This window comes from Megascapheus bottae, chromosome 6 (genome assembly GCF_031878675.1).
Source record: "Megascapheus bottae isolate mThoBot1 chromosome 6, mThoBot2.hap1, whole genome shotgun sequence".
Lineage (NCBI taxonomy): Eukaryota > Metazoa > Chordata > Mammalia > Rodentia > Geomyidae > Megascapheus > Megascapheus bottae.
In genome coordinates, this window is record NC_143514.1 from 2,942,126 (window position 1) to 2,967,658 (window position 25,533).

Consider the following 25,533-nt stretch of genomic DNA (forward strand, 5'->3'; position numbering starts at 1 on the left):
AACATAGGCTCAATGGTTTCCCTCATTTGTCATAATTAATATAAACCTTGGACTCTCCTAGGAGAGGTTTACAATATGACAAAACTTAGATACATTAGGCCATATAGGATGAGGCTAAATGAAATGATCTCTAGGATATGTAAACAAGAGCCATGTTGTGTGTGATTGTTGTTCTTAATGTACTATGTTATTTCTCATCTCTTTTGTTGTCCCTTGGTTATCTCATATTGTTACAGTATCTTACTTTGTTATCTGGTATATTGTATATATGTTTATTTCTGTATTTGAAATAGGAAAGGGAAGCGGGAAAACTAGATGAGCTCAGGGAGGGAGTGGGGAAAGGGAAATGGGGACAAGAACATAAGAAGGGGTATCAATATTTGTGAAGTAATGCACCTTCTAGCTGTCGAATATAATGTAACCCTTCTATGAATTACAATAAAAAATTTCTGTTGAATAAGAAACTTGTCTGGTACCCTAATTATCTCTGGAACCCTTCAGCCTATGTATGGGGGCAGGGAGACACACAAACCGATGTCATCCTAGAAATAAAATTCACAGTTGTCTATATATTATGAAGGTAATCATATCCATTTGGTTTTTATTAGAATGAGAAATCTGTTTGCTCCTCTCATCCTCTGTCTCTTTCTTCCACTTTTCCTTCACTAGCCAAATGTTTAAGAATCAAAACATTCACAGGTTACCCTACCTGTCTTTTCTTGAAGAAAATTAATCAAGTTTCCCCTTGGATTTTTCCTTCTGGAAGGGAAGCCAAGTGTAATATTCTTGTGTAAACTGTTCTCACAGGATTCGGGACTGTGGAGTGTGTGGAAATCTATAGGACTGAGTGTGTGTATGTGTGTGTGTGTGTGCATGCACACACATATGAGTCTGTGTGCATATGTGTGTGTTGCTTAATCAAGTCCTAATCCAGAAATGGGACATTCACTATTACTGGGCATCAGGAAGGCCCACCTACCACAGCTGGTCCTGTCCCTGGGCACCAGTGTGCCAGGACGTGGGGCTTAAATTTCCGGTCTGAAGGCATCCATCTCCCCATGGACTGCCTGTCCACTTGTTGTCCCCAGACAAAGTGCTGCTCTAGGACAGCCCTCAGAGTCCTATCAGGCCTCCAGGGTTCAGAGTCCTCGGGACCTGTGGACCCCACTGCGGACCCCCGTCCCCCATGATCTAAGGTGAGGAAACCAATCAGGGACCTCCCACTGGCGTCCCTCAACCAAAGCAATGGGGATGACATGGGCACTGTGTATCTGGCTGATCCAGACAAAGACACACTCCCATCCTTGGGGCCCTCAAGGGAATATCAGCTTCCCTTCTTTGCTTTCATCCTCACAAACATTTATTCTGGGGGCTGGGAGCGTGGCCTAGTGGTAGCGTGTTCACCTAGCATACATGAGGCCCTGGGCTCGATGCCTCAGTATCCCATACACAGAAAAAGCCAGAAATGGAGCCTTGCCTCAAGTAGCATAGTGCTAGCCTTGAGCAAAAAATGTCTAAAGATAGTGCCCAGGCCCTGAGTTCAAGCCCCAGGACTGACCAAAAAAAATGTCTGTCTGCTTTAAACAACTTTCTGCTTTTCCATGCATGTGTGTGTGTGCATGTGTGTAGTGTGTGTGTATGTGTGTGTGTGTGTGTGTGTGTGAATAGTATTCTGCCCCTTGAATCACAGCTCCACATTGGCTTTCTGCTGGCTAATAGGAGATAAGAATCTCACACTTTTTCTGCTGGGGCAGCTTTGAATTTGGATCTTCAGTTCTCAATCTTCTAAGTAACTAGGATTACAGGTATGCGCTACTGGCCTCTGATTCTACCCACAGCTCCTAACGGATGGACAGAAATCCTTGAATCAGAAGAGGCAGATGCTAAACCTCCTCAAACACTCATAGTTCCTCTTCTCTTAAGTTTAAAAAGTTAAAAGCAGCCAGAGAAGAAAGCATGTGAAAGCCAAAGCACCAGGGAGATTCCAGACTCTCTTTTTACCCAAGGCCCGAGTCTGTGAAGGTCATCTGCTAGCCTCACGTTTTCAATGTCACAGTGGCTGTGATGGAGGTCTTACACCTCCACTTTCCAGTTCACTCTGCTTAAAAATCATTTTTCAAAAGATAGAGAAAGGGGCTGGGAGTTTGGCCTAGTGGTAGAGTGCTTGCCTAGCATGCATGAAGACCCGGGTTTGATTCCTCGGTACCCCACATACATAGCAAAAAGCCAGAAGTGGTGCTGAGGCTCAAGTGGTAGAGCCCTAGTCTTGAGAAAGTCCAAGGACAGTGTTCAGGCCCTGAGCTCAAGCCCAGGACTGGCAAAAAAAAAAGATAGAGAAAATGAATTCCTTCTGTTTATGCATCCAACCCAAAGGTGTCTGAGAGTAAGACTCTTGGCTGGCTTGAGAAAAGCATTAGCCCAAGATTTCTCATGGGCATTAGTAAATGGCCCCCTGTACTTCTAGTCCAGTATTCCATTGTCTCTACCCTACTGTTAGCATTTACCCTATGCTGCTGAAACAATTTTACTTAGAAGTAAATTCCGTTTTTTTTTTCTTTTTTTTTGTCAGTCCTGGGGTTTGAACTCAGGGGCCAGAGTACTGTCCCTGAGCTTCTTTTGCTCAAGGCTAACACTTTACCACTTGAGCCACAGCATCACTTCAGACTTTTTCTGTTGACGTGGTACTGAAGAATCAAACCCAGAGCTTCACACATGCTAGGCAAGGACTGTACCATCAAGCCACATTCCCAGCCTAAATTCAGTTGTTTTGTACCTTGATTATATTTTTTATTTATTTTTTTATTTTCTGTTTACTTTTATTTTGTTTATTTGTTATTTTTTGTTGGTCATGGGTCTTAAACTCTGGGCCTGGGTGCTGTCCCTGAACTCTTCAGCTCAAGGCTACCACCCTACCCCTTGAGCCCCACTTCTCATTTTCTAGTGATTATTTGGAGATACAAGGTCTTTAGTGCCCAGGCTGGCTTTGAACCTTGATCCTCAGATCTCAGCTTCTTGAGTCGGATTACAGTCGTGAGCCACCGAGTCTGGCCTTGTACCCTGATTATAGTCCTTCTGTCCCTCTTTTTCCTATGGGAGATTGATGTGACCTTCAGTGATGATCTCTGTAACGTCCCAGATCTTTCTGGGGAGGCAGCTCCACTCTCATCCCTCTATCCAGTTTCTTTGCCCACCCACCCTCAGCCCTGAAAGCGCACTGGGATGCGGGCTCCTATGCCTGGGTCATCCCTGTTCCTTTCCCAGGTACCTCTGGCTAGTGTGTCCTAGGGAGTGACTCTGATCTTCCCTGGAGGAAACCCAATGAGGAAACCCATTTTAGAACATTGTCTACCCTTCTACAATCATTAGTTTTACGTTATGTCAACAGAAGAGAAGCTAACTTTGGCCTCTTCTTGTGTCCCCTAAACTTTTTTTTTTGCCCTAACTCAGATTAAAAGAGTCCTTTCATCTTATCACTTACATCCTTCAACCACCAAGAATTTTCTTAAGACTGCGTTGGAGCCAGATGCCGGCTGCTCATGCCCACAATCCTAGCTATACAGGATTACAGTCTGAGGTATAGGCGGAGGTATGAGGATTGAGGTTTGAAGCCAACCTGGGAAGACAAGTCCTAGAGATCCTGAGCTCCAATTAACCAACACAAGGCCAGAAGTGGAAGTGTAGCTCAAGAGATAGAGTGCCAGCCTTGAGTACAAAAGCCAAGCAAGAGTGCAAGGCTCTACATTCAAGCCTTAGTCTCTCTCATACACACACACACACACACACACACACACACACACACACACACATACACACACACACACACACACACACACACACACACTGAGAGTACATCAGGAATCTTAAACATTAAGTACATTAAGTGTTCTCAATTATTTTCAAACTTAGGTCAGGTGCACAAATGTGCACATGCAAAGTTCTTTGGGGAAGAGAGTATCTTGGGCTTCTCTTCAGTCCCCCCACAGGGACTAATATATGACTAACCATTTAGCAAGAGCTCAGTAAACACTTGTTGATTGACTGGTTGAATTATGTAACAGTCAGTGCTTCCACAAAATCTCCACATCTAATTTATTGAGTGGTGACACATTGGTGGGCCAATGGGGAAATTGGTGGATGATATCATGAAAGGATACAGAGTGAGTTGGGAAACATCTCGCTGGTGGCTATCTTGGGTCAATTCAGTGGCTGCTTTAGATGGCTGTGTTTACATGCCAGTGTCTTAAATCTCTTGGTTATTTCTCGCTTGACAGTCTATAGTGTCAACATTTAATTACATATCAGTGGCTCACACTTCTCTCTTCAGCGTCAGCCTATTCTTAAGCTGCAGACTACATTTCCCAGTACAGACTACATTTCCCAGTACACAGTACACAGGATTTAGCAAATACCCCCTATATTACAGGACTGAGTTCATTGTCAGGTTCTTCTCCATTTCCTTTCTAAGTTATGGGCCTCCAGACTATTGTTTATCAATTGGGGACTCTGACTAAATGGCTCCAAATCATACCTTTTGTATATTTTTTCTGAACTGTAAAATTGTATGTTAAAGCCAAGCAAGGTGGCTCATACCTGGCACCCTAGGTTTATGGGAAACTGAGATCATAAGAATGGTGGTTCAAGGTCAGCCTGGGAAAACATTCACTAGACCCCCTTTCCCACCACCAGCTGTATGTGGTGGCACATACCTGTTACCCCAATGGTTTGGGAGGCCTAAGACAGGAGGGTGATGGTTCTAGGCCAGCCCAGACAGAAAAAGGCTGTGAAACACCATGTCAGTGGAAAGCACTGTAGCATGTACCTCTCATCTTGGCTCTGATGGGGAATATAAAACAAGGAAGGAGAGATGTGAAGCACCTCTCCACTTAAACCCAGGGCCCTGAGTTCAAAACTCAATTATATATATATATATATATATATATATATATATATGTCTTGCTTCAGATATGTATGTATTTCTTGTTTCCATTTTTGTTATGAAGATTAAGTGACTGATTGTTTTTTATTCCTGGGTCAAAAAATTCTGAATCATTTGAAAAAGGTAAATGGCTTTTTTTCCCTCAAATGGTTTTAGAGACCCTTGTTGCCTTTGAAGGTCACAGCAGGATGGGTGGTAAGGAAAGACTCTCACCTAATGGTGGTCAGGAAGAAAAAGAGCAAGTGAGGAAGAGTCTGGGATCCAAATATGTTCCCACTACTAAGATTTTTCTCCCACTAGAGCCTGCTTCCAGAAGGCTCTCCCTTCCTCCCATCCCTACCATTACAGACTGAGGACCAAGTCAATGCAGGGGCCATGGAGGAACATTCAGGACCTATAGCATTGTATGCAGAGATTTCTAGAATGTTCTTTGGGGGAGTCATTCTCAGAATTTCACCATTCTTGCTTCTTTGCCTCTCAGTGTTGTTCACTGGAATACATTTTCCAGTTGTTCTGTTAGACCAGGCATGGATCCAGGTGTCTCTTGAGAGGGGATTGGTAAAGTAGGTGACAGAGCTGAGATGTAAAGCAGGTGGCATTTAGTACAAGTAGACAACCAGGATCAGATCTAGGGCCCGAAGAACAATGAAAACCATTTCTTTGCCCTAATCGTTGTCCAGCTTTCTGAAAGTGAGTTTTGTTTGTCTAGCCTGGATGGAATCTCCTCAGCAATATGAGGCAGAAAAAAGAGTTCCTGGGTTGCAAAGCAGAGAAAAGAAGCTGTGACATGAGTCACTGTGAGTTGAGTCTCACTTTCAGCTTTTTTTGTTGGTTAATTGGAGATAAGAATCTTACAAGGTTTTTCTGCCTGGGCCGATATCAAACGTCAATCTTCAGCTTCTTGAGTAGCTAGGATGACAGGTGCTCAGAGTTGTCTTATAAACATCAGATCTTCACTTTAGCTTGAACCATGGGTTTGCTTGCCATTTTGCATAAGACAAAGCAAAACTCCAACAGCACAGCCCTGCTCATCCTTTGGTTTCAGGATGCACATTGTCTCTACCTTAAGTGGTCGAATAGAAGACCTCTCTTTTGGCTTGGGCTAAAACTTCTTGAGTTATATATATTTCTATGCTGAAGGCATTCACATCAACTTGTCTCAAGTTTTTAAATTTGCCTGGGAAACTTACATCACAGCTTTCTCCTGGAGTTCTCACATGGTTGGGCCTTACCTTTGTACCTTCTCTATTCATTCATATTCTCTCTCTCTCTCTCTCTCTCTCTCTCTCTCTCTCTCTCTCTCTCTCTCTCTCTCTCTCTCTCTCTCTCCTCTCTTTCACTGCACCTTGCCTACTACTGCCTGCTTCCCATCTCCTTGTCTCTTCCATTTCAACTGTCTGAGCACATTGAATGGGATTTAGTGGGATCTCTCACATGCTTAACTAGCGACGAATCTTGGACACAGGCCCAGAGCCAGGATTTGCCTGAGTGACTTTACTTAGCTTACAGCTGGGGTCCTCTGAAAACTGCTGTGTGAGAAATACACCTTTTGTTTGTGTCAGAGCACATGCACTGTTGTGCTGATTTACTTCTCCAGATCTTGTGGTCAACACAACCAACCTGCCTGTTGTACATAGACATTTAAATTAAGAATTACTTTGTCTCCATCATTTAAGATCAGGGTTTTCTCTTCTGCTTCTCTTCCAATTTTTTTCTGATTCATAACTTTTCAACACACACCTGGCTATGGGATCTTGGTCACTGAACTAGGGTGTCCTGAGTGTGTGTGTGTGTGTGTGTGTGTGTGATCTAAAATATTTTTGGAATGATGTTTTCTCAGGAGCAGAACATTTCTTTGATATAGTAAATATATTTTAAAATCAGTTCCATCTTTTTTCTGGGTTGTATTGATTTGGCACAATGGACCCACATAAGAAGGTTTATGCCTTCACAACTACTTCTTTCTCAAGAGTAGAGTTTTATGGAAGAGTAGAGTGCTTGCCTAGCATGCACAAAGACTCGGGTTCAATTCCATAGTACCACATACATAGTAAAGGCTAGAAGTGGTACCATGGCTCAAGAGGCAGACCACTAGCCTTGAGAAAGCCCAAGGACAATGCTCAAGCCCTGAGTTTAAGCCCTGGGACTGGCAAAAACATTGACAAAAAAGAATGGATTTTGCATTTCTCTCAATGGAGCAGGACTGTGTTTCCAGGATTTTGTGCTAATTTACTGCATCCCATTGGGCTGTGACACCTCAAACATTCACAACTGTTTTGTGTAATTTTCTCATTTATTTTAAGATGTGAAAAACGATAGCAGACACGCATGGGTTCTTGTATCTTTGAAGTCTTAAGTGGCCATGCTGTGTACCAGTGAATCAAAATGGGGTGCACTTACAATGACTAACTTATCGAGTCTATTGATCATAGACTGCATGAAGAGGGAAATTCTACCTTTGGAACAAAGTCTTAAAGAAGTTTCCATGTTGTTCCCTTTGCTGGCCTCTGATGGAGGCTACAACAAAGGCAGAATATCAACATCAACATGATCTGGTGAGTAGAGCTGGAGCCAAGAGAAAAAGACATCATGAGAAGGCTTTGAGACCTGGCACCATCTTCCAGTTAGGACATTGTATCATGCCAGTGATGGTTCTGATTCCTTCCTTTCTTCCCCTACCTCCCACCTAGGGACAGAATGGAAATATACATTGAGAACCTGGAAAGGGACTAATTAATACCAGCTCCCCAGTGGCTCATTTTCTCATTACAACATAGATAGCTGTTATAGTTAGAGTCTTCAGTAATTTAAAGGTTTCTCATGTTCCAGAATGAGATAGTCTTTGTTTGTGTGCACTAGAAGTCGTGAGGAATGGAGGGGCAAAGTGTGTGGAATAAATTACTAAGCACAAGAGGGGAGTATATAAAGATCATATGCATGCTGTGAATTCCAATAGATTTTTGAGGGAGGGAGGGAGAGAAGGAGGGAGGGAGGGAGGGAGGAAGAGAGAGAGAGAGAGAGAGAGAGAGAGAGAGAGAGAGAGAGAGAGAGAGAGAGAGAGAGAGAGAGAGAGAGAGCGCGCGAACGCCTACTTATACTGGGGCTCTGGACTCAGAAACATGTACTCTGCTGGCTCTTTCACTCAAGATTGGCCTTCTGTCACTTGAACACAGCTTCACTTGAACACAGCTCCACTTCTGTTTTTTTTGTTGTTATTGAATGAAGATAAAAGACCCACAGACTTTTCTGCCTAGGCTGGCTTCAACTTGTAATGTTCAGATCTCCGTCTCTGGATCGCTTAGGATGGCAGGCATGAGCCACTGACAGCTCAATCCATTTCTACAGAGGCCAGTAAAGAAAATAACTTAAGGTACCCTGGGTTGAAGTGGCAGGCATGAGGGATATCAATGTTTCAGCACACATTATGATTCGCAATTAATTAGATGTGATCAGAAGGGTTGCTGTACTTATTTGGTGAAGTTTGATGGTTGTATATCATCAGTTCCACACACACTGGGCAAGTTAGTGGCAATAACTTGAAGAAATAATTCACTGGCATATTAGTCCCCATATGAAGATGAACAGATACAATGAATAGTAACCAAACCAATATAATTACTACATACAACCATCCAGTTAGGACTTTCAGAGTGACTAAAACAAGTCTTTATGATTTGGGGTATTTTACTTACCCCCACAATCCTATTTGTGTCCAAGTTTATCATAATTTTTAGCTAAGGCTTATTAAGTTTCCATGGCATGGAAAGGTCAATCCTTACTATTCACCATGAGAAATCATAATCCTACTAGGATAGATACAACCAAGCTAAAATAAATTTGTCATTTTAATTAAAAATATGATGTCATAAAACTTAAGCCTGCTCTTTTAACTGTAACCGTGTCACATCAAGTATTTAAGTATCCAGTTCTCCTTTTCAGTGTAAATGAACTTTAACATTTATTAAGTCATTTACATTTTTGTTAGTCAAAATTAGAAGGATATTGTTGAGTGTTTTTATAAGCTAAGTATGATTATACTTGTACAATGAACATTAGCAAATCTCAAAACCACATTGCTAGGGAGTGGCAGAGCCCTGACTCAAATTCATTTTCCACTACTTCTAAGACCCATGGCTGCTTTGCTGGGCTATCCTGAGTTCTCTTCTCTAATAAAATGTAGTATTTAATTTGATTGCTTTATTTAACACTTCACATGAATCACATATGTCCTATGTGCCCAACACCAAGCGAGTTGCCTTGTGGACAGGTTCAGATTCTGTGAGGTCTATGTCATTCTGGTAGCTTCTGGAAGAAAAATAAATAAGGAGGTTGATGGGAAGAGGATGGGAGGGGACAGTGGACAGTGATCCACTAAACTGACATGTTGAATTGAAACTCTCTTGTATAACTTCTTAAAAGATAATTTAAGGGGCCTAGTGGTAGAATGCTTGCCTAGCAAGCATGAAGACCCAGGTTCGATTCCTTGGTGCCACATACATAGAAAAAGAAATCCAGAAGTGGTGCTGAGGCTCAAGTGGTAGAGCTCTAGCCTTGAGAAAATCCAAGGACAGTGCTCAGGCCCTGAGCTCAAGCCCAGGACTGGCAATATTGGCAATATATATATATATATATATATGACAAGAAAATGGAAATAATGTACAACATCAATGGTAATTATTGTGCTTAAATCCATAAAATGCCTGATGGATGTGATAGCCCTTAAAGCAGCCTAAGAAGTTTGTACATGGGAGCCATTTATGAAGATGGATTGAATGTGGATGTAAAAAGGGAGGCATCCATTCTGGCAGAAGAGCCTCCCAGATGTGGTGAAGAGAGAAGGCATTGCCAGGGAACCAGGGGCAACTCACTATGTGTGTGATGCCCAAATGGGCATCTAGACAAACGAGGCAGGATGAAGAAAGGGACCATCAGACACTGCCCGGTAGCACATCCTGATGTGTGTGACGTGTACATAAGCCTCTTGCTTCATTGGCCCCAGGAATCGGAGCATGGTGCTTTGCGGGGTGCAGCTCACCAGCTGTGAAGTGTCTGGAGGCAGTGTTGTAGACGCTGGGTTATAACAAGATTTTGAATGCAGTCATTGAATATGTATTTCAGGGTGTTCTGGGGGTCTTGTTGGACATTAAGGACAGTGGGAGCATAAGTGCTAGCGCATGAGTGATACATGTCTGAGAAATGAAGACATGTCCTCTTCTCCCCTCCCCAGTCTCCCCTCCAATCCGCTCCCCTCCCCTCCCTTCCTCTCTCCTCTAGTTCACTGATTCCTCAAGCAAACCATCGTTAGACTTCTCTCATTGCCTTTGGAGAAATGATTGCTCTAGTGAACCTAGTGCCTCACAAGAAAGTCTTCAAAGTCAGTGTCATAGCCAGGAATCCGCCTTTCGGCTGTGACTCCAGACATAATAGATATGTCTTTAGATACACATGTAACTGCCCCGGCCATTCCCACATCCCTGCTGCTTGTCGGGAGATTCTACTCATGCTAAGGCAATGTGAGCTGAGTAGAGCAGGTGTGGAATGAGACATACTTAGCTTCGACATCGTTTCACTTTTCCAACCCCCCTCCCATTTTTTAGAGTTAATGTGGAAGTGTATAACTTGCTGCCTGGGGCCCCACAATGCTTAGCCTGGGGCTGCGGGTGGGCACAGGATTCTGGGGAGAGGAGGGAAGCATGTGAACCAGGTGTCTTGGCCATTTTCCAGTGAATTCTACCTCCTGAGTCTGCCCTCTGTCCTTTACATTGGACATGCCATTTGCTGTGGCTTCCTGTCCCCAGCTGAGGTGCTTGGTATCCTGGTGGGACTTCAGAACAGCTGGTGAGCTGCACCCCACAAAGCACCATGCCCTGATTCCGGGGGCCAATGAAGAAAGAGGCTTATGTACAGCTTGGGCAAGGTATCAATTTGCAAAGTATTTTTGGACCCTCTGGGGCGCGGGACTTAGGGTGGAGCAGAGTTGCTTAGAGGGGTGACATGCATTGATTCATTGCTATCTCCTGGAATGTCATGGGTTTTAGGAGTATGGACCGCAGCCCAGGCCGTTACTTGTCTGCCAGTCTAGAGTTTGTGTGAGCCAAAGGGCTGCTGCTGGTACTGCCGGTGGGGTGCTGTGATTGACAGGTGTGGAAGCCCCAGGAGTGGGTGTCAGCTGCTAGCCTGGCCAGATGGGAGAGGCCTCACTGTGTGCTGGGCCAGGGTTTCTAGGATATCAGCCCTGTTAAATTACCTTTCATTTCAAAATTTATCTATTTTCGGGTGGAATGCTAATGGCTTTATAACCAGGAGGAATGTGATCGACACACCAGCGACAACAGTGAAAGCCTACACCCTGCCTTAAAAACCCATACACCAAGACAAGAAAGGGGAAAGAGAGAAAAAAAAGGGTGGCGGTGTGTATGGTGTGGGGGGGAACTGAGATATTTAATTTTATACAACAGCCATGGCTCTACTTAGCAAAACAAACAAAATAATCTGACAAATATCAGCTTCCCACCATGGGAATACTTCCTTTTTTTTAAGGATATGTTCTGGACCTGCTGGGAAATCTCAGGCTAGGGAATTCCATGGGGCCTCTCACCTTCCTTAGTGTTTGTTGCACACAGTTCTGAATGTAGCCCAGGGGTTGAGCATTGAGATCCCTGAGGTATCAGAAGGCCAGATCTGGGTGATTTACTTGTTATTCCTGTGGCTGTGGAGACTGAGTTTGGGAAACTGAGCCTCATTTGTTTCAAAGAAATCAGGCAATGACTTGAGTTTGAACCACGCATAAAATGAAAAAATTCCTGGAGTTCCATATATTTCTCTCTTCTTTCAGCCTGTACCCTCACCCACCCTTGTAGCCTTCCCAGATTCCTGTGTTTTCTGAACGTGCTCTGACATTCTTTTTTCTCTATGAACTTTCTTTCACCCCAATCGCGTTATTGAAGAAGCTAAAAACAACAATTTGGAAAGATAGTCAAGCAAGAAAGCTGACCGACTTTGCCCCTAAAGCAGCCCAATAGAGATGGCAGCAGGCGAGGGGAAGGTGAGAGTTGGGAACGAACTGAAAAACAATTAAAAAGCCCTGTGGGAGTTGGATCTGGTGCAGCTGCCTTGGGAAAGGGGACCGAAATCTCCCCATGTGATTTGGGGGAGTCTGCCTGCCCTAACCCCTCTGCAACTGTGTGCCCTGAATCAACAAGGCAGCTGAGCTCAGCCAAGGCTCCTTGAGAGCATGCATGGCCCTGTCCCCTGCCCTGCAAGCTCACAGGTGGCCAGGTGACCACCCCAGAGTCTCCCACTCTGCTTCCTGTGGCCACGTGCCTTTGACACACCACCTCACTCTCTTGCCTTTTCAGTCTTGCTTCTTCTGGACTCTGGATCAACTAGTACAACATTTTTTTTTTTGGTTTGTCAAGGAAATTTTTCAAATGGAATGTTATACCTTTATATATATTTTATTAAAGAATTTATTAAGATTGATTTTTATATCGTATCTCAAATGACATGTTTAACAAACAGGTATTCAAGAAAGGACTCTCTATATACAATCACTGGCATTTAGATATTAGAACATAATCAAAATTAGACTGAGGGTTTGTATGTCATAGATACATAATAATCTATGTAATAAAACATTATGTCTATAGAGTCATAGGTTTTTATCACTATGTAGTTGTGTTTATATTTCTAATACCATGTGCATAGCATTGGGTATGCAACTTTTGAGTCCTCACTCTTGTACTGTTTGGATCTAATAGCCACATATTAAGGATACCATGTGCCTTTTGTTCCTTTGGTCTTGACTTGTCTCACTCAACATGATTCATTCACTTCCCTGAAATGCCATTGTTTTATCTTGTCTGTTGGCTATGTAGAATTCCATTGTATGTGTGTGTGTATATATATATATATTTATACCAAATTTTCTGTGTCCATTCATCTGCAGTAGGGCATCTGGATTGTTTCCATCGCCTGGCTCTTGTGAATAGTGCAGAGATGAACATGGCTGAGCAGGTGTCCTTATCATATCTTGTGTTATGATGTTCAGGTTAGATGCCCAGAAGTGGTATGGCGGGATTGTAGGGAAGGTCAATGTTCAGTTCTTTAAGAAACTTCCACACTGCTTTCCAGAGTGGCTGAACTAGTTTACAATCCCACCAGCAGTGTAGTAGGGTTCCTTTTTCTCCACAACCCCGCCAGCATCTGTCATTGTCTGAGTTCAAAATCTTGGCCATTCTTGTTGGGGTAAGGTGGTATCCTAGGGTTGTTTTTATTTGCATTTCCTTTATGACAATGGATGATGAGCATTTTCTCATATGCTTTTCTGCCATTTTAATCTCTTCTTCTGATATGTCTTTAGTTCCCTTGCCCATTTAATGAATGGTTTGTTGGGTTTGAGGGGGGATTAGTTTCTTGAGTTCCCTGTAGATACTGGATTTTAAGCATTTCTCAGATGTATTATTGGTAAATATCTTTCCCCAGTTGGTTGGCTGTCTCTCTACTTTTGTGGCTATGCTTTTATCTGTGCAGAAACTTATTTTTAGGTAGTCCCATTTATCAAGTCTCTCTCTAATCTGTTGTGACCCTGGGATTCTGTTCAGGAATCTTTTACCTGTATCTATGAGTTCCAGTGTCTCTCCTACTCTATCATGTACAGTTTCACGGTTTCCAGTCTGACGTTGAGGCCTTTGATCCACTTTGAATTAATGCTTGTGCATGGCTAAAGGCTAGCGTCAATTTTTATTTTTCTGCATGTGGCTGCCTAGTTTTGCCAGCACCAATAATTGTATATCTTTGGCTCCTTTGTCAAATACAAGTTGATTATAGGTATGTGGGTTCTATTTCTGGGTCTTCTATTCTGTTCCATCGATCTTCTGGTTTGTTTTTGTGCCAATACCATGCTGTTTTTGTTATTATGGCTCTATAGTAGAGTTTGAAGTCTGGTATTGTAATACCACCAGCATTTCTCTTTTTGCCTAGAATTGTTTTGGCTATTCTAGGTCTTTTGTTATTCCATATGAACCTGTGGATTGTATCTTCTATTTCAGTAAAGAATGTCTTTGGGATTTTGATGGGGATTGCATTGAATTTGTATATCAATTTTAGCCATTAAATGGCAAAACATTTTGTCACTGCTCAGATGTCCCTGAAAAGACAAAAGGCCACACCTTTCATACGAGGTGATCACTGATTGTAGAGTTCAGTTTTGCTCATTGGGAAAGTTTCCTTCACTACTATTTTTTTCTTTGTCAGTTGTGGGACTTGAACTCTGGGCCTTGGCACTGTCCCGGAGCTCTTCAGCTCAAGGCTAGTGCTCTACCACTTGAGCCACAGCCCCACTTGCGGTTTTCTGGTGGTCAATTGGAGATAAGTGTCTCACTGTCTTTAGTGCTGGCCTTGAACTGCGATCCTCAGATCTCAGCCTCCTGAGTAGCTAGGATTATAGGTGTGAGCCACTGCGCCCGACTTTCACTACTATTTTTTGACACTGATTACAGCCATAGTGGAACAGTAGTTGATTTTTAATCTTATGCCAACTTATTTGCCTAAAGTTCCCTCCTATTATTTTCCCTGCTTCATTCTGCTCTTGCTCTCCTCTTTCCTTCTCTCCCCTTCCTTCTTTCCTCCTTCCATTCTATTTCCCTTTCCTTTTCTTCCCCTCTCTTTCTCCCTCCCTTCTTTCCTTCCTTCCTTCCCTCCTCCTCTTTCTCTCTTTCCTTCTTCTTTGCTCTCTTCTTTCCCTCCCCCTTTCCTCCCTCCTCTTTCCCTCCATTTTCTTCCTCTCTTCCTTCTCTGCCTCCCTCCTCTCCCTTCTTCCTCTCCCTCTCCCTTCCATTCCTATTTTTCCCCTACACCTCTTCCTCTTTCCCTCCTTCTGAGTGTCTCCTAGTGTTGGATTGGCAGTGGAACTCCATAACACCATTACTGAGTACATTAATCACATTAAATATGCAGTAGAGTTATTGAGTCTACTGATAATGTGGCCCCAAACTTCAGAAACCTGTGGTTGATTTCTTTTGTATCCCAGAATCTGGTCAAAACTTAGTCTTCTGAATCACCCGAGACAGGGGCTGAAAGATTGTATGCAGTGTCTTACAATTTGTGAGAGGACCACCCAATGCTGTCTCAGTGGTGGGGACACTTAGGTTTCTAGATGTGGACCAGAAGCAGGGCCCAGATTTCTAGCTAGGGTCTTGAAGAACAAAATGAGAGGCGGGGGTGCATTCTGCAAGCTCCATGTGCTCCTCACACCACAGACCTGTCACATCGGACTTGTCCCTGTTCTTGGAAGGCCCATGGCAAGCAGACAGTGGCCACATTTTTGGCCTGGGAGGACTCTGTGAAGCCTGGATTCATCCCTCTGTGTGTCTTGCTCTTTTTGAGACATTGGTACAGACTTTCTGGCAGAAGGAAGGGGGCGGGAATTGTAGCCACCACGTCAGCTCCAGGGTTTCTTCAAGGAAGGCCGTGGCATACATTGATCGATGGAAGATTTGAGTACTTGACTGCGTGGGCATTTTTCCTGGTATGTGCAGACCCCATGGGAGACTGTGGTAGGAACTATGGGCAGCGGGATAGAGATGGCACCCTAGCTGGGGCCTCGGTATACTCAAGATGTATTTGCAGCTGCCTTTGTAGCTTGAGGAAGAGCGTGAACAGCTATCACATCTTGAAGACAGAGAGTTCTTCTCTCTTGAACTACGCGGAAAGAATTGCCAATAGTTTTTTTTAATGGGGATAATAGGCTCTGTAATTATTCTCCTGAACCACTGTCACCCACCCTCTCATTGGCCAAGTTGAGTAAAGATTGCCTAATTTTTCTTTATTAAAGCAGGAACTATCCTGGGAGGAAAAAAAATGAAATTGTGGTAAATGAAAACCAGTCAAAATATTCAGGCCAAAAATTGTTGGCAACCTTTGTGCTGAATTATGCCGTCTGCACATTGCCGGGCCGCCTGTGGGTCCTGAGCTGTCACAATAACAGGGGAATGTGGCTCATACCCCCACAGGAAGGGCCCCTGCCCAGTGTCTGGGCCCTGAGCCATGGCTGAGCCTCGCTGCTGCCCCCAAGGAGACAGCTTGGGTTCACCCACAGATGAAACTGTTATGTGGAGGATAAACATTTACCTAATTACTTTTTCTAAATATGAAGCAGCCTGGCTCCTTACAGGTCTGTGAACTATGTCCTTTCTATAGCAAATTGTCCTTGTCACATAGCCTGCCTCCCTCCATCCCTCTCCCCCTTCTTACTTTCCTTCCAAATAGAAACTTATTAAGAGAGGGGGGCAGGAAAAGGCATTCTTAGCCAGGCACTGATGGCTCAAACCTGCAATCTTCAATTCATTAATTAATCTCCAATAATAAAAAAAAGCCATAAGTAAGATGTAGCCTCACATGGTAGAGGATTAGCTTTGGGTGAAACGCTAAGGGACAGTGCCCAGGCCTTGAATTCAAGTCTTAAAACAAGCACACATGCACACCTAAAGAAGACCTCTCTGTTTCCACACAGCCACCAACAGACACCCATGAAACCTCAGGATGGACAATGCCTTAAAATAAAACCAACAGTCAACCACCTGAAAGCAAAATGGCACCCACAATTATACTCCCAATAGGACAAGATCAAGCTCTGCCAATTCAGCAGAACCAACTCAGTCTTTTCCGTCCTAAGGATCAAAAAGAATAGATACTGTGTGTGGAATCTAAAGAACGAGTTGAGCCCAGATGGGGACCATAGCATGATGGTTCTGAGAGGCTGGAACAGTTGGGGAAGCGCATACAATTTGAGTTGGACATGGGAATAAGCTTAAGAGGCAGAGTGTACATCATGCTGACCGTAGTTAATAACAAAGTATTGTGTACTCAAAAGTTGCTAAGCGAGATGATGTCACGGAATAAAATGTCAGACAGTATGTGCTGTAACGTGTGCTGTTCAGCTCGATTTAGCCACTGAACAATCTGTACATGTCAAGGCACATTGTACATAAGTATAAAACCTTTTTGTCAGTTAAAAAATGTTTAAGGAATCCTAACTACTAACAATCCTAACTACCCGGGAGGCTGAAATCTAGAGGATCTAATGCAAAGCCTGCCTGGGCAGAGATGTGTGTTAGATTCCATTTCCAATTAACCTGCAAAAGGCTAGATTAACTCAAGTGTTAGCATTCAGCCCTGTGCAAGAAAGCTGAGTGAGACTACAAACCGTGAGTTCAAGTCCCAGAAAACTCCTAGAAGTATGGCCAACAGACTGGTTCCGGCCTCTCTTCACTCCTTTAAAGTCTTCTCGGCATTCAAACAGAGGTTCCATTTCTTTAGGGTTGCCAGTATCGGAACATGTGCAACAAAGGCCTGGCTCTTTCTTTACAAAGCAACACCTGGTCTTCCTGCACTGCTGGGCTGCACTCTGGCAGGATGGCTTCTTCTTTTCAATCTTGCCTTCCCTCTTTAACCATTCTCACATTTTACTAGCCAACAATCCTTCTTTTGTTGTTCTGTGCCATTACTGGGGCTTGAACTCAGGGCCTCCCATTCTCGCCTTGGCTTCTTTGCTCAAGGCTGGTGCCCTACCACCTGCGTCATATCACTGTTAACCACGCAGGCTTTGAAACCTTCATCTGCAGATCTCAGCCCCCTGAGTAGCTAGAATTACAGGTGCAAGTCACTGGCACCTCGCTATTTTAGGGATTTTTAGTGGACTCAAGTTCAAGATGCCTCCACAGTAAAAGTACTTCGTTGTCTCAGTCCATGTTTAGTTCTGAGATAATGGTCTCAGGATCTGCTCATATTCTTCTTTCTCAGCTAGCAGGAAAGTCTCTCAATTAAAAACCAAAGTAATTTAGTTAGTTTTTAATTTCTTGCCTTCTTAAAAGACAAAAGAATCCTTCATTTATGCCTATATTAATTTTCTCTTGAAGAAATGTTTATTTATTTGAAATAGGGAAGGGAAGAAGGGAAAACAAGATGATTGGGAGTGGGTGGAGGGAGGGAAACGGGGACAAAAACATGAGAAGGGTTATCAATGTGTGAGAAGTAATGCATCTACTACTTGACGAATACAACTGTAACCCCTTTATACATTATCCCAACAATAAAATAAAAAAAACATTTACCGTCTTTACATTACTTTTCGACTACTGTAAACCTATTCTATTATACTTTTTTTTTAAAAAGTACCTCTCTATCATCCAGAATAAAATGACTTGAACATGGATTTGAAGTGGGTGCATGACTGCTTTAAAAATGAAAACTTGTGAAGGGTTATTTCAAAGCCCCAATAGACAGCACTCAGTCCCTCTCCTCCAAAGGCCTCAATTGTTCATCTGTTTAACTTGCCAAATGCAGATTTTTTTCTCTCCATTTTCTTCACATTCTCCCCCACAGTGGGCATGGAATTCCAGCTGGCCCTTCAGAACATGTGGTGAGGGGGAGGGTGTGTCAGGGAGGAAAGAGAGAGCTGGGCCTGGCATTCCATCCTACAGAAGAACGTCTGCCTGGATTTCTTTGCAGCACAAGGAAAGTTTCCTCTTCATGTCTGTGTTCAAAAAAGAAAATAGAAGAAGGTATTCTGAAATTGCATGGTAGGGAAAGACCATTCCAGAACATGCAGAGATGAAATCAAATGTAAAACTGAAAAATTTCTAATCAATGAACGAACTACATGCAAACAAAAAGAAAGGAAATATCTAGGTGTTGATGGCTCATGCCTATAATCCTAGGTACTCAGGAGGCTGAGATCTGAGGTTCCAGCTTCAAAACCAGCCCAGGTGAGGCTCTTATCACCAATTAACAAGTAAAGAACTAAAAGAGGAGGTGTGGCCCAAGTGGTAGAACATCAGCCTAGAGCAAAAAAGCTAAGGAACAGCAACCTGGCCTGAGTTCCAGGCCTAGTTCTAGCACACACATGAAAAGTAAGAAAATAAAACACAGGATCCCCTTCTAATGAATACATCCACTTTCTTCATTGAATTGTAGCTCTAAATTATGTTGAGTTCAAAGCTCTATCCACATTCTAAAAAGACTAGAATGAGTGAGAAATGCCCTTTCCCAGAGCCCTCCTTGCCTTCACCCCTATCTCCATCCCATCTTCTGTGCCCTTCTCTGCACCCTCCCCTGCCCCCCCACCCCAGACCCCTTCCCCTTGCCTCCAGCCTCCAATCTCTTTGGCTAGCTGGCTTTCTCTCAGGTCAGTCTGTGGAATGCCCCTGAGACTGATGTCATTCTGACCAGAGTTGACAGATTTAATAAAGTCACTAATCGTTAAGTGAAAGTTATTCCAGACTGAAGAGGGAAGGGAGCTGGGAGGAAAGATGGAGGCCAGTGAGAATAGAATAGTTTACTGACTCTTGAACTTGACAAATTTCAGACGAAAACAGCAGCCTGTAAGACATGGGTGCTGATGGAATATACAAATTGCTGTCATCAAGATTGAGATATACTAAAGGGTTACTGGAACAAAGGGCATATGGAATTATAAGAGAAATCTTCTTTTAGGAAAAAAAGATAAGAATTGATGGTGCACAGTGATCAGACATCAATGTCACCTTGGTACTTTGACCCCCCACTCTAGAGGGGTGCTTGCTTCTAAGGACCACATTTGTTGGTGTCATTATTTTTTTTTAAATGGAATATCCTTCAATCCAACACCTTGATAATAACAATAAAATTATATTTTTTAAAAACTGAATCTTAAAATCATGAGCCTCAACTTTGTTATTCACACTCCTAGATGAACAGATTTGGATTTGGATATATGTCAATGCTCCCTAAGAACACATATGAAAATACTTTCAAAACTGACTATATTCCAATTTATAAAGCAAGTCTCAAGAGTTTCTACGATCAGGTACCACTATATCAGTCTCATACTCCATTCAACTTGTAAGTGAGCAATCCATGTTAAAAAGAAACATCAGAAAGTAAAAAGCTTTTAAGGGACATAGATTACATGACATAGAAAGTGAGTTATCCTAAAAAGAAATGGTAACAATGCCTAACATTTTTTGGAATAAAGTTAATGCAATAATTAGTAGAAGATTAATCATATTAATATTAATACATATATTAGAAAAATGTAAACGTATGCAACTCGTCTACAACTTAAACTAAGAGGATAACGGAATAAAACTAAAAACAGTTGAAAAGAAAAATGTATTAAAGGATATAAATCAGACATGTTGGATTTAAAAACACTTAGAACCACTTAAAGATAATTTAAAATAGTCTCCTCCCCCTTTCTATAAAAGACTCATAGATAAAATTAAACAAAACCTAAAGTAAGATTAAGAAATTATTTATGGCTGGTAAGACAATGTCTCTTCAAGAGAAGTGACAGAAAATGCAAGCAAAGCATATTTAGAAGGAAAAATGTATTGTGTACACAACAGCAGTAGTTAGATAAATAAGGAGAAATTAACTTAATCCTTTGAGTGATTTCCCTCCCTCCCTCCTTCCCTTTCTCCTTCTTTCCTTCCTTTTGGGTCCTAGTACTGGAGCTTGAACTCAGATCTTCACGTTCTCCCTTAGTTTTATATTTGACACTCACTAGTGCTCTACTACTTGGGCCACATTTCAGCTTTTTGCTAGTTTACTGGAGATAAGAATCTCACTAACGTTGCTACCCAGGCTGGCTTTGAACCAAGATCCTCAGATCTCAGCCTTCTGGGTGACTAGAATTACAGGTGTGAGCCACCAGCATCTAGCCCCACTGTACTCTTAGTCTTGGGTCACTATTTTAGTCGTGGGACATAATCTTTATGGGTAAAGTATGGTCATCCTATAGTTTCAACGGAAAGTGTACCATCTCAGTCATTCTCACAGTCTACCCCCTCTGCCTTGCTATCAACTTAGCTCACAGTCCCTCTTCCTCTCACCTCCAGCTCTGCCTTGGCCAGTTCCTCAATACAGCTCAGGAGCCCAGTGGCATCCTCAGGTATGAAGTGTCTGCTTCCTGTTCTCATTCTTCCCAGGTCACTAAGACTTGTGAACTTCTTATAGACCTACGAAAGTTCTTTGAAGATCTATCTTGCATAAATGAGTCGCTGGCTTCCCACATCTGCTAAGATTGCCTTTCTCCACAGCTTTTAGATAAGCCTTCCTCCTCTTCCCTTCACCAACCAGGTATCTTCTAGAACTTTCTGGTTACTCCTGGTTCCCCATCCCGGTCCCTGTTCCCGAGAGCCAGACCCAAAGAGCCTTCCAGTGTGGACTCACGGGACTGTGCTGATGGGCAATGGAAGGCAAGAGGCAGTGGACTGTGGGGCTGTTTCCAAAGGTGCAGTAGCAGAAAGGAGGAAAGGAGTAGTGTTTTCCTTCTGCCCCAAGTCCAAACCCTGCCTTCTCCACCAGCCCCTTTTCTCCTTTCTCTTTGCCTCTTCCCTCTCATTTTCTTTGGCTTGAGACACCTTGTTAATTTTTCAAGATTAACAGGCCATTGAGCATGAGAAGAGTGCCTGGGTGACAGACGAAGAAGAAATTAATCTCCACCCCCCAACCCAAACTTCACAGTAGGATGAAAATCAAAGCTGTCTGTTTTATGGCTTCAAGTATCTGCCAGTGCCAGGGTAGGAGGAAATTGGCATCTCATTAAAAAAAAATGAGAAAGTGAGGCGGGGAGGAAATCGAGAGCTCGTTAAAAGTGGTGAAAAAGTCGTTTTAATTATGCTTTTCCATTTGCTAACAAGAGGACATTTGTTATGAGTTCAGAACACTTTATCCCAAGCAAAACAAACAGAGTTAACGACATTATTTTTTTGTCTTCCTTAGCCAGTGATGGCTGTGGAGTCTTGTTTCAAAATAAAGGCTTCACCACGGGATGTCAATTAGACCAGAGAACTGGCAAAGGGCGGACTGCTTTCCCAGATTGATTTGAGAGCTGCTACCCAACCTTTCACCTTGCCCCCGTGCAAGGGGCTGTGGGCAGGGGCCCCTTGTTAGTGCTCAAATCTGTGTCTGCAGCGATCCTGTGAGAGTAGCTATGCAGGCTCTACCACACTCACCCTGGGGGAAGTGTTTTCTCCTCTGGAAATAAAAGGAGATTCTGATGGTTGCCTGGTTGCTATGATGATTACGTAGGCTGTTACCTGAAAAAATCATGAAGGAATGAGTAAGACTTTGAAGGGCTTCACATAAGGCTGGCCACCACTTAATGAAAGAGGGGGGGAGGGAGAGGAAAAGGTGGAGGGAGAGAGTCAGAGAAAAGACCAGAGAAAGAGGAGGAGGAGGAAGACAGAGTAACAGAGAGAAAAGTGAGAAAGAGAAGGGAGACAGAGAGAAGGGAAAGCTAGAAAAACCAAAGATGGAGACACAGGAAAAACACAGAGGAGAAACAGAACTAGAGAAAGGAGAGATACAAATTAACTTGTAAACCAGTTAATGCTTGGCAGGGGAGGAGGGTGGGTTGAATCCAAGTGGATTTTACCACTTGTCAGGCAGTTGGGGTTGGGATGTGGATGCTGACTTCACGGTAAAGTCATGAAGTCAGAAATGATGAATGGACAAAAATTTAATGTACATTGGGGTACTTAGTACTTTCTAGCCATGAGAATGAGTTGCTTTAAATAATACGATGTCTGCACATATAAGATTGAAAAGAAGCCAGACATGGAAATAGTATGACTGCAATATAGTTGTGATTCAGAAATAGGCACAACTCTGCAACTGACATTCTACCAGCATGCCGGGTACTTTGGAGAAGAGACCAGAAGGGGTGGGCGCCTGTGGCTCACGTCTATAGTCTTAGCTACTCAAGAATCTGAATCTGAGGAGTGTGGTTTGAAGCCAGCCTGGGCAGAAAAGCCCTCATGAGACCCTTATCTCCAATTAACTACTCAAAAACTGGAAGTGGTGCTGTGGCTCAAGTAGTTGAGCTCTAGCCTTGAGCATAAGGAGGCTCAGGGACAGTGCCCAGGCCCCTGGTCCAAGCCCCACAACTGATAATAATGATGATGGTGATGATGATGATGATGAAATGGGAGGAGTCATGAGAGTGACTCAGGACAGGAGATACTTCTCGTCTTCATCTGGTACTCAGGAGAGCCAAGGGTACACTGGGCTTGTCAAAGTCTCCTGAAGTCTTACAATATATGCATTTCTCTGTATGATAATTATACTTTGATAATCCGTGTGTGTGTGTGTGTGTGTGTGTGTGTGTGTGTGTGTGAACGCCAGTACTGAGGTTTGAACTCAGTACCTCCTGCTTTTGCTTGGAGTTTTGGTTTTGTTTTCCTAGAGACTGGTCCTCTAGCACTGCACCACAGCTCCATTTCTGTGGGACTGGCTTTCAAAGTCTGTGAATGTCCAAGTTCTCCTGGAGCTTGATGCAACATTCTGGAGTGACCACTGCATCAGGGGTCCAGACTGTGCTTAGTGGTAGTGACAGATAACCTCCAATCCTCACCAACCATCACAAGAACTCATGTCTCATGCTGGATCCATAACAGGCAAGCTAGGACTCACCTTCTTTCCAACATTCAGGCTGAAGGAACATTCCAAAGTTGCTCCTGGCCTTCAGCAGAGAGAAAAGAGCATCCATCTGTGTGATGGATTTCAACCATCTTCACTCTATGTGATATGCTTTGAGCCTCAGCTCTTTCTTATTTGTCCAGTGTAGTTGAACCAAACATGACGTGCACAAGGCAAGAATATGTTCTCCTTTTATGTAGAGGAACACTAGGGATTTATTATAATCGGTCTCTAATAATATGAGAGAAAAGGAAGGCATCCATCCTGTTGTCCCTCATCATTCCATGAGCACGTAAGGGACATGAGTTCATATTCCAGGTTCTTCTCATGACAACTTAACTTCTATTTTTTTTTTCTTTTTTGCCAGTCCTGGGCCTGAGCTCAGGGCCTGAGCACTGTCCTTGGACTTTCTCAAGGCTAGAGCTCTACCACTTGAGCCTCAGCACCACTGCTGGCTTTTTTTCTATGTATGTGGTACCAAGGAATCGAAGCTGGGTTTTTATGCATGCTAGGCAAACACTCTACCACTAGGCCAAACTCCCGGCCCCTTCTATTCTTTTTATCAGGGACCAGTAGGAGGCAAAGAGAAGATGTCGGTTCATGGAAACCATTGTTGCTTGACCTGTTATTGATTCCACTCACCCCTGTAGGCCCAGGCCTACAGTGACACACTCCCAAAGTCAGGGAGTGACTTTTTCCCCCCCAAATCGAGTCCTTTGTCCTACCCAAACTGGTCAGACCCACCGTGTCCTTCTAGAATGTTTAGGGAATGCAGCTCGCTGGGCAGACAGCCCTGGATGAGCTCACAGTAGTGGCTGATTCGAGAATGTGAATTGTCCTGACTCAAAGGAGCAGTCTCTACCTTATGCTGCAGACCTAGCCAGACATCTTGGCTGAAGGGTGCTGAGTGATCAGGTTAGGTTATGTTTCCTCATTTGTTCCAGGCTGAGGGAAGGCCTGTCTTCTCCCAGTCACTGTTTGGGGAAGGGAAACAGAGGGTGGTGTTAAAGATGGAGAAGGAAGACAAAGTCCATCTTTACATTCCTCTGAAAGGAGGGAGGTGGCAAATGAAGAGATGCAAGGAGGAATTTCTTAAACAAATGTGTGCTTAGGACCCATCTGGAAGCCAGATACTAAGTGTGTGGGCACATCGCTCTTCTGTTCCAGGTGCTGGCTCTCTGTCTGCCCCTCCTTCAGCAAACCGCAAGCCAGGCCCACTCGGGGAGCTACTCTCCCAAGACATTGCTCAGTGTCTGCACAAAAACAACAGATGCCATTTTCCCTCCACCATTTCTTTTTTTTTAATTTAATTTAATTTTTTTATTGTAATTAGTAAAAGGGTTACATGATATTTGCCAGATAGAAGGTGCATTAATTCACATACATTGATACCCTTTCACATGTCTTGGTACCCGTTTCCCTCCCCCCCCACACCCCCCACCCGTCTTGGTTTTCCCCCCTTCCCTATCAAATTTCAAATATCCAAATACAAATAAATTCAATTTATCAGATAACAAAGTGAGATACTATACCAATATGAGATAACCAAGGGACAGCAAAGGAGATGAGAGACAACATAGTACATTAAGGACAACAATCATTCATTATATGGCTTTTGTTTCACTATCCTGGAGGTCCTTTCAATTAGCTTCACATTATATGTCCTTATGTATCAAGATTTTGCTCTATTGCAAATCTCTGCTAGTAGAGCCCAAGGTTTCTACTGATTATGACGAATGAGGGAAACCATTGAGCCTAAGTTCCTTTGAGTCTGGCTTACTTCACTTAATACGATTTCTTCTAAGTCTTTCCATTTCCTAACAAATGGGGCGATGTCATTCTTTCTGACAGCAGCATAGAATTCCATTGTGTACAAATACCACAACTTGTTGATCCACTCATCAACTGAGGGACATCTAGGTTGGTTCCATATCTTTGCTATGGTGAATAGTGCTGCAATGAACATTGTTGTGCTAGTAGGTTTAGTATGTCCTTGTTTCTGGGTGGTTGGGTAAATGCCAAGTAGTGGAATTGCTGGGTCATAGGGGAGTTCTATGTTTAGCCTTTTGAGGCACTGCCACACTGCTTTCCATAGTGGTTGAACGAGTTTGCACTCCCACCAACAGTGTAGTAGT

The 25,533-nt window shown here is 43.2% G+C and overlaps 1 long non-coding RNA gene across 1 annotated transcript; it reads right to left on the minus strand.

Moving 5' to 3' along the window:
- Positions 1-18,228: 18,228 nt before the first annotated feature.
- LOC150061207 (uncharacterized) lies at positions 18,229-24,644 on the minus strand. The gene is made up of 3 exons (XR_016535797.1): positions 24,143-24,644; positions 21,934-22,017; positions 18,229-18,470 (listed from the first exon to the last, which is right to left on the minus strand). It is a non-coding gene; the product is annotated as an uncharacterized LOC150061207 (long non-coding RNA).
- Between the last annotated feature and the right edge of the window lie 889 nt (positions 24,645-25,533).